The following is a 9,509-nucleotide window of genomic DNA, read 5'->3' as shown; positions in this document are numbered from 1 at the left end:
TCTGAGGACACCGTGACCTCTCCAGGACCTCCCTGAGAGCCTTGATGACCTGGGGTTAGGGTCAGTCTGGTCTCAGAGAAGGCGCACCGGCCACCTGAAAGGCCCTCCCTCCATGCCTGTCTCGGCCTCACTCGGAGTCTCTCTCCCTGAATCTGGTGTCTCTGGGGATGCGGCCTGCTCCTTCATTCTGGATCATGAGGTCACGGAGTGTCCTCCCGTCTGCTGTCTCCCAGGAGCCCCAGAGAAGGCAGTCCATTGACCAGGACAGTCCTGGCTCTCTAGCCAGGAAGTCATGTTGACATGGTCAGTCCACGAAGGACCAGCCCTGAGTGAGCTCTGAGTTCTGACCACAGTGAGAGATACTAAACTAAGTCCCGTGAGAAGCCTGTGATCCAAAGGTCCTCGCACCTGGAGAGCACGGGGAGGAAGGGTCACTGGTGGCTGGAGTGGCCCAGGCCCCATGGAGAGATGACTGGTGAAAAGTGCAAGTGTTAGGCGCTCAGTCGTGCCAACTCTGCGACCCTATGGACTGCAGCCTGCCGGGCTCCTTTGTCCATGCAATTCTCCAGACAAGAGTACTGGAGTGGGTTACCGTTCCTTTCTCCAGGGGAACCTTCCCAATCCAGGAATCAATGACCTTTGAGCTCAGCTGTAAAAGGGAGCTCAGCTGTAAAAGGAACCCCAGCCTGGGACTTCCCTGATGGTCCAGTGGTTAAGACTCTGAGCTTCCAATCCGAGGAGCACGGGTTCGATCCCTGGTGGGGGAACTAAGACCCCGCATAGTGCGTGGCCAAAAATAAACAAACAATTAAAATTATCATGAAGACAAATCATTTTAAAAAAGGAAGCACAGGTCAAGTTTAAATCGACATTCCAGAGCAAAAGTGTCCAGAGGATGTGTGATTTTTAAAAGTCTACACCCCTCGGTGGAAAAGCTCAGGTCCCAGCCCCCAGACACCTCCGTTTAGAGGGGCGGGGGCGAGATGCCTACACAGGACCTTGAGATGCACCTTCTAAAAGGCCTTCGTTTTCCCTTGCAAGGTAGCATTTTAGAAGGGGTGGGGCTGGGGATTTCAGAGCACCTGTCCTGGGTGGTAAGGAACCCACCTGCCACTGCAGGAGACTGAGAGACTCAGGTTCAGTTCCCAGGTCGAAAGGATCCCCTGGAAGAGGGCATGGCAACCCACTCCAGTATTCTTGCCTGGAGAATCCCATGGACAGAGGAGCCTGGCGGGCTACAGTCTATGGGGTCACACAGAGTCGGACGAGACTGAAACGATTTAGTGACTTAACACACACACACACACACACACACACCCCCCCCCGCCGAGTAAAGATCCTTTGAGAACCCTCCCAGAGAACCAGCTAGTCTACACAAATGCAGTTTCAGTTCAGTGGCTTTTGCATGGAAAGTTTTTCGCTTGGGAAAATTTGAAAGCTGCTTTATGCACTTCCTGGCCTTCTTAAACCAGAACAAATGTTTCCCCATGCCTTAGGGTTTTCACAACAGGGGCTGCCTGACTTGTGCACTGTGATGAGGTAGGAGGTAGAAACAGGGTAGGCTGCCAACCCCAGGGCTGCTGGGTCTGCCAGACCATTTGCCCCCACATTTGAGAGCCCAGATCATCAGTTTTTTTGGATTTTTTTTGCTTCTCATTTTATTCTGTTTTGTTTACCCATCCAAGCTCTCCCCGCTTTCTGCTCTCAGTCAGCGTGCCTGCCCTGGCCTCCGTGTGACTACCTCTCAATCCACTCCCGTCTCAATCTGGTCTGGATACTACACTAGAGCTTGAAGTCTGTTCAGTTTCATCTGAGCTATCTCCAGTGGGCTCAGACGGTAAAGGATCTGCCTGCAACACAGACTCTGGTTCTATCCCCGGGTCGGGACCATCCTCTGAAAGAGGGCATAGCAACCCAGGCCAGTATTCTTGCCTGGAGAATCCCATGGACAGAGGAGTCCACAGGGTCACAAAGAACCAGACATGACTGAAGCGACTTAGCACTTGCCCGTTTTGTCCAAAGTCTCACCACTTCAGGTGTGGTCCAGGATCCAGCAGCAACAGTACCAGCTGGAAACAGGTTAGAAATGCAGCGTCCCAGGAATCCCTCCAGTAATAATGAAACCGGCAGAACGCATCTCAGTACTCAGTAGAGTGCAGGTTCTTCTGTCCTGGCATGGAAAGAATTCAGCGAGAGGCAGAGTGACAAGTAGGGAAAGGGGTTTATTTGTATAGGACGCTTGTGAGAGGTACGAGTGGGCAGGTGAGGGTGTTCCACCTCGAGAATCTAGTGGGCTACAGTTTTACAATCAAAGGAAAAGAGGGGAGGGAGAGAAGACTACCTTCTTCATTCTTTTTTAAAAAATGTTATTTTTTTGGCCGTTCTGGTGTTTATTACTGCACAGGCTTTTCTCAGCTTTGGACACAGGCTCTAGAACGTTCAGGCTTCAGTAGTTGCTGTGCTCGGGCTTCTCATCACGTGGCTTCTCTTGTTGCAGAGCACAGGATCTAGGCACACAGGCTTCAGCAGTTGTGGCTTCCGGACTCTAGAGCTTGGGCTCAGTTGCTATGGCGCATGGGCTTAGTTGCTCCAGGGCACGTGGAATCTTCCTGGACCAGGGTTCAAACCTGAATCTCCTGCATTGGCATGCAGATTCTTTATCACCAAGCCACCAGGAAAGCCCTCTTTCTCATTCTTGAGTAGACCTCAAGTTTCCATCAACAGTTCCTCCTCCGCTTCGGGTGGAGGAGGTTTCCTCTCCCTACATGGTCAAGCCAAGACTGTCAGGGTGCAATGGAAAAGAGCAAAAAGGTGGTAGCATATACTAAAACACAGTAAATCATCTCGTGTCTCAGTGCGTCACCGTTTCCCTATATTTTTGTTTGCATGGGCACCGAGAAGCAGGTCCTGGGGATTAGTACCTTCCTGAGCTCACTGGGCAGAATGCGATTCTAATGTCTGTTGGGGGCCAGAGTGAGGTACTCCGCCCATGGCAAAGGTCATGAGGAAGGAGGCTCGACATATGCAAAGGTGGGATCGAGCCTCAGGAGTCCCCCTGGAAATCCTCGAGCGTCTACCCCTATAACCAGAGCCTGCCTACTTTACTACTTTGTGCTCTCACCTACACCTCTGACTTTACGGGGGGCTGTCCCCCACCACCTCTTTCAGAGAAGGAGTTAACCTAGAGCTCCAGTCAATAAAAACTCTTGGGCGTGACAAGAGTGTTTTAACCTACAAACTCCTCTGAAGCTTCTCTAGCCTGCCTGACAGGCTCTTCTGGCCACATGTGATTGCTCACAGCCTCCCAACCGTGAGAGGCACGAGATGCTTTAAACCCTCTAAAAACAGGTTCTTAAGAGAAGTTAGAAAACTATAAGTATAGTGGGCTGATTAGAAATTGTGTTGGTGAACGGTTTTTCATTTGTTGAGCCAATGTTTGTTGCTAAGTCTCCATATCCCCTGCCCTTAACACATTAATGAATATATAGAAGGAATAAGTATTAACCTTTGATATTAATCACGTTAGACCTTAGGCTAAGTAAATTCTTTCCTTAACTAAAACCCACTACACCCTCACCCTGTAGGAATGTAACTTTATTTGGGTGGCGTCTGTTTTGAGAATAATCACCCCTGGAGAAATAAGTGTCCTGGTTGACTGACCGCTGTCACAAGGAGAGGGTCATAAATTGTCAGCAGGCCCCCCTGGCCAGAAGATGATGTAACACCGCTAAGACCTCTGTATACATTTGTATGAAGCACCTGACTTTGATAAAAGTCAGGACTGCTGACCCCGCATGACTTTTGCATAACATCTCAGTGTATAAAAGTAGACCATGGAAAATAAAGAATGGGGATCAGTTTCTCGAAATACTGGTCTCCCCATGTCTCTCTCTCTCTCACTCTGGCTGAGTCTCCATCTGGACGCGGAACCCACCAAGCTTACTAATTTTGCCTGGGCTTCTAAGATCCGACCGGGGAGGCCTCAGTGTCTCCTCTCCTTTGGGAGAACGGAAGGACGCCTGCGGCCTACGTAAGTGGTGCAAACTTCTTGTCTTGAAGTTTTATTGGTCTCCCGCGTAAACCAAGCCACTCAGCCTCTTTTCTCCACTGAATTTTCCTACTGAGCTATCCTTATTCTATCACTCTTTATATCTCTAATTAATATCTAATTGAAGCTATCATATCCTGATCCTTGCCGACGCTGTCCCTGCTTCGAACTCCCTGGATCAGCCGAGGCTGGACCCTGGCAAATGTCATCACTGTTTTATTGTTTGGGGGAATGCCTCATGCTCCTGCTGTGTGGTTTTGTTGCTCAGCAAGCCTGCTTGGTTGGTGGTTGGGCAAACCTGCTTTCTTGAGTGATCATTAACTGACAGCTTCTCCCGTACTTTTTCCTTTACTTACAATCTCCTAGTGGGATTAGCTGTTTAAGCACCCACTTCGTTGCATTACTCTCTCCCTCTCGGTAAGGTTAAAATGACTACATTTTAACGCTATGAAGATGATTGCTAAGACAGCAGGTTTTTGCTTAAACCGGCTGCAGAGAATCACCTAGAGATTTTACATAAACGCAGAGGTTCGAATCCACTCCAGAGGTTCTGATTTAATAGGCCTGGGAGCCCGGGCATGCAGCCAGGCTGAACCCCGGCTAAGGTGTTAATAAATGCAGGGGCATCAGTGCCGGTTGGGGGAGAGGGGGACACTCCCAACAAGAACATCAGAGCCAGGGGCAGGCTGATCCATGGGTTTTGTTGGTTTTTCCCTTCCTGTTAGGTACTCTGTGGCCTGGGGTATTTGGACTGCCAGATCAGGAAGCCCACGGGAATCCTCTAGGGGTCCAGTGGTTAGGACTCTGTGCTTTCACTGCCTAGAGTGTGGGTTCAATCCCTGGTCAGGGAACTAAGATCCCACAAGCTGCTTGGCCAAAGAAACGGGGGAAAAAAGGTCCTATACTGAAGAAAACTGTGTGTCCTCACAGGATCAATTAGGGGTTGATTAATTGCATTCAAAAAACCTCATTCAAGCAGTTTGACAATCCTTTCAAAGCAATTTCCCCAGGACATTATTTCTCAAGTCCACTCTTTCCGTACCACCTCCTCTGCAAATGATTCACGTGGGTCCAGTCTGGCTAGCCGGTGCCCCAATTTGGGGAGGTATATTTGATGTCTGCCCTAATCCCAGACATGGCAAAGCATAGATCTCATCTGAAGAAGGCATGCTGAACATTTTAAACAAAGCTGAATCCCAGCATGCCCATTCATGCTCACACCAGCATGCCACATTCCCTGGGGAGTCCCGAGGGCATTATTTCCAAGAAGAATGTCTCACAGATGGAAATGTTTTCTTCCTACCTGAGGCAGCTGGGTGCCTCCTGCCCAGCCAGATTCCAGGCAAGACCACAGCCTCTTACACGCTCCAGGAAGTGTCCTGGGTGCAGAGATGTGCAGTACACAGGTGGAGTTGGGGAGGACGTGAGGAGACACAGCAAGTGTAAGGTCACAGTGTGTGTAAGGTCCTAAAAGAGTAGGGTCTGATGTCCGTGGAGCAGATGTGTGGGAGTGAAGGGTTCCATCTGAGGGTGGGAACAAGAAGAGATGGCCACTGACAAAGTTGGTAATTAAGTCATGTCTTCATCCATCCATCCATCCATTTATCCATCCATTTCTTCCCTCCTTCCCTCCCTCCCTCCCTTTCTCCATCCATCCATCCATGCATCTATCCATCCATCCACCCATGCATCTATTCACCCATCCCTCCATCCCTCCCTCCTTCCCTCCATCCATCCATGTATCTATCCCTCCCTCTATCCATTCATCCCTCCATCCATTCATTCATCTATCCATCTGTCCATGCATCTATCCACCCATCTATCCATGGCTCCATCCCTTCATCCATCCATCCCTCCCTCCATCCATCCATACATCTCTCCCTCCATCCATTCATTTATTCAATAAGTTATTTCTTTAGTGAACAGGGCCAGAGAGTCTAAGCCCTGTTGAAGTGTGGGATACGGATGAGGATGGGCTGTCGCTCAGCAGAAGGTGCTCCAGTAAGGGAAAATCCCAAGTCTGGGATGCGGGGAGGAGGACTCTGAACCCAGATTTGGAGGAAGCATCAGGATGGTTCTTTGGAGGAAGTGACACCCCGGCTAGACCCTGAGAGATGACAGGGAGTTATTCTCCTGGGCAAGCACCTCCCCCCACCCCGTCCACCCGCCCCGCCCCGCTCCACCCCGAGATGGGGCGGCCCTGGGTACCAGGAAAGATGTCCGTGCAAACATCTGGTTGGTGGGGGTGGGGGTGGGGGGTGGGGGTGGTGCTCGGAGAACAGTTGAAGTTCACAGAGGTGAGTTCACACCCGGTGGAGCAATTGGAAGAAGCAAAGGGATAGCGCCTTGAGAAGGTACAGTTCGGGGGAATGACGGGCGAGGGAGAGCGGGTGTTAGGAGCGCTCTATGTAGCGGAGACAAAGGATACCCGGCTGCAGGAAGGGCAGGTGAGGGCCTGGAGAGGAGACCAGGCACTTCCATGAGGGCCAGAAAGCCAATCCTGTCCCCTACACCGAGGAATGCGGATGAAGGGAGCCGACGACTAGGAGAGCAGGATGCCCCGAGGGTTAAGCGGCATCCGGTCTGACTTGGAGGGCACAGGAGTCCCAAACCTGGTCTCCAATCAGGAGGGAGAGCCTGCACATGCCCCCCAAACCCAACCTATAGAGGAGATGGAGGTGGGCGGGTCCCAAGTAAGCATTGTCCAGGCGGCCGCCACTCTGGACAGTCCCCGATCAAATGCCACCTCTCCCCAACCAGCCGCAAATATTTACATCCTGTTTATGCTGAGGCCTCCTAGGGCCTCAATTTTCATGAATAAAAGATGAGTTTCCAGGCCGAGCCAAGAAGGGAAAGAAACCCCCCGCCAGCTGGTAGGGACCAGAGGCAGTTTAGCGTTTCGGTTGCTGTCGCCGCCCGCGTGGTATTTGGAGGAAATTTGAATTGGCCGGGTCAAGGTGACCCGGGGCGGGAAATTTGGCTTTTTCTATACTATCTGAGGTTTCCTGGATCTAATCTACTTGCAGCGCATGTACCCTGAACTTTTTTCACAGGGCTATTCCCTGAGAAACTTAACACTCTGGTTTATCCTTCAGAAATGTTAAAGTCAGAGCATCTTAGAGCTGGAGAGGGTGTTTAGAGAAAATCTAGCGCAGTGTCCTAGTTTAAAGAGGAGAAAACAGGCTCAGAGGGCAAGGGGCTTGCTCAGACCAATTCAGCTGATCAATGATAATCTGTCTCACTTCCCTATCACTTGGTTCTTTCCACTGTATCACACAAAAATTTAAAATTAATACTGTATTCTTCAGAACAGTTTTAGATTTACAGAAAATTAAGTAGATAATACAGAGTTCCCCTATAACCCAGTTCCTGGGGGCTGAGCTTCCCTTACTATTAACATCTTGCTTTAGTGTAGTGCCTTAATTACAATTAGTGAACCGACATTGATACCTTATTATTAACTAAAACCCATAGTCTACATTAAGTTTCATTCTTTTTTTTTTTTTTGCCACACAACGGGGCTTGTGGGATCTTAGTTCCCCGACGAGGGATTGAACCTGGGCCCTCGGCAGTGAAGCCACAAGTTGTAACACTGGACCACCAGGGAATTCCCAAGGTTCACTCTTTATGTTCATCGGTTTATGGATTTTGACAAAGATGTGATGTTGTGGATGTATTCACGATGACAGTAGCAGACACAATAGTTTCGGTACCTAGAAATCACCTGTGCTCCACCTGTTCAATCCTCCTCCCTTCCAGTCGCAGGCAATCACTCATCTTTTTGCTTTTGCCATGGTTTGCCTTTTCCAGAATGTCCTATAACTGGAATCACACAGTATATAGCCTTTTCAGATTGGCTCTTTCATTTGGCCATAAGCGGTGTATATGGGCTTTCCGGGTGGCATTAGTGGTAAAGAATCTGCCTGCTGGTGCAGGAGACATAAGAGATGCCGGTTTGATCTCTGGGTCAAGAAGATCCCCCAGAGAAGGAAAGGGCAAACCGCTCCAGTATTCTTGCCTGGAAAATTCATGGACAGAGGAGCTGGATGGGCTACCATCCATAGGGTCGCAAAGAGTCAGACACATTTGAATCGACTTAGCATGCAAGCACGCAGGAGTGATAGAGATCTTATCAGATCAGATCAGATCAGTCGCTCAGTCGTGTCCGACTCTTTACGACCCCATGAACCGCAGCACGCCAGGCCTCCCTGTCCATCACCAACTCCCGGAGTTCACTCAGACTCACGTCCATCGAGTCAGTGATGCCATCCAGCCATCTCATCCTCTGTCGTCCCCTTCTCCTCCTGCCTCCAATCCCTCCCAGCATCAGAGTCTTTTCCAATAAGTCAACTCTTCTCACGAGGTGGCCAAACTACTGGAGTTTCAGCTTTAGCATCATTCCTTCCAAAGAAATCCCAGGGCTGATCTCCTTCAGAATGGACTGGTTGGATCTCCTTGCAGTCCAAGGGACTCTCAAGAGTCTTCGCCAACACCACAGTTCAAAAGCATCAATTCTTCGGCGCTCAGCCTTCTTCACAGTCCAACTCTCACATCCATACATGACCACAGGAAAAACCATAGCCTTGACTAGATGAACCTTTGTTGGCAAAGTAATATCTCTGCTTTTGAATATGCTATCTAGGTTGGTCATAACTTTCCTTCCAAGGAGTAAGTGTCTTTTAATTTCATGGCTGCAGTCACCATCTGCAGTGATTTTGGAGCCCAGAAAAATAAAGTCTGACACTGTTTCCACTGTTTCCCCATCTATTTCCCATGAAGTGATGGGACCGGATGCCATGATCTTATAGGTTGATTGAATATTTCACATTCTTTGCTCCTTTCAAAGATGTAGAAATTCCTGGAAAATGACACAAAGTTCTCCCTTAACTATAGAGATGAATTCAGGTTGGTACCCGGACTTGCGTCTTTGAGCCTCAGCAATTTTTCTCCCTTGTCTTTCCCATGCCTCCTCTTTAAAAAGAATTTCTTCACAACCTTTCTTGTCATGAATTTTCGCCTCTTACGTGGTCTTGGTCTCAGTTTCGACTTCTGTACAAAACCTCAGTTGGGAGAAGTTTTGTTTTTTTGGACATGGACTGTTTTTCCTACGCCAAGCTCAGTGCTGGAAGCTATTTCCTGTGACATTTTATTTAATCTCTACAAGTTTGTAGCAAAGAAATCCTTCTTCCTATTTTTATACACGAGAGAACCAAACAAGTTCTTGATCCATTAACCCAAAGCCAGGCAGCCAGCAAATGCCTGGAATGGGGGGCAGTGTTTGATCCCAGTTAGATCTAGGCTCTAAACTTTCACTGCTTCCCTTGTTGTTGTTCAGTCACTTAAGTTGTGTCCAGCTCTTTTGCGACCCTGTGGACTGCAGCACACCAGGCTTCTCTGTCCTCCACTATCTCCCAGAGCTTGCTCAAACTCATGTCCATTGAGTCAGTGATGCCATCCAACC

The 9,509-nt window shown here is 49.3% G+C and overlaps 1 long non-coding RNA gene across 1 annotated transcript; it reads right to left on the bottom strand.

Moving 5' to 3' along the window:
* Nucleotides 1–1,386: 1,386 nt before the first annotated feature.
* On the bottom strand, nt 1,387–7,412 carry LOC133238590 (uncharacterized). Its single transcript, XR_009733575.1, has 3 exons — nt 6,477–7,412; nt 5,352–5,572; nt 1,387–2,761 (listed from the first exon to the last, which is right to left on the bottom strand). It is a non-coding gene; the product is annotated as an uncharacterized LOC133238590 (long non-coding RNA).
* Nucleotides 7,413–9,509: the final 2,097 nt, after the last annotated feature.

The sequence above is a fragment of the Bos javanicus genome, chromosome 25 (assembly GCF_032452875.1).
Source record: "Bos javanicus breed banteng chromosome 25, ARS-OSU_banteng_1.0, whole genome shotgun sequence".
Taxonomy (NCBI): domain Eukaryota; kingdom Metazoa; phylum Chordata; class Mammalia; order Artiodactyla; family Bovidae; genus Bos; species Bos javanicus.
This window is presented reverse-complemented; position numbering and strand designations above follow the sequence as displayed.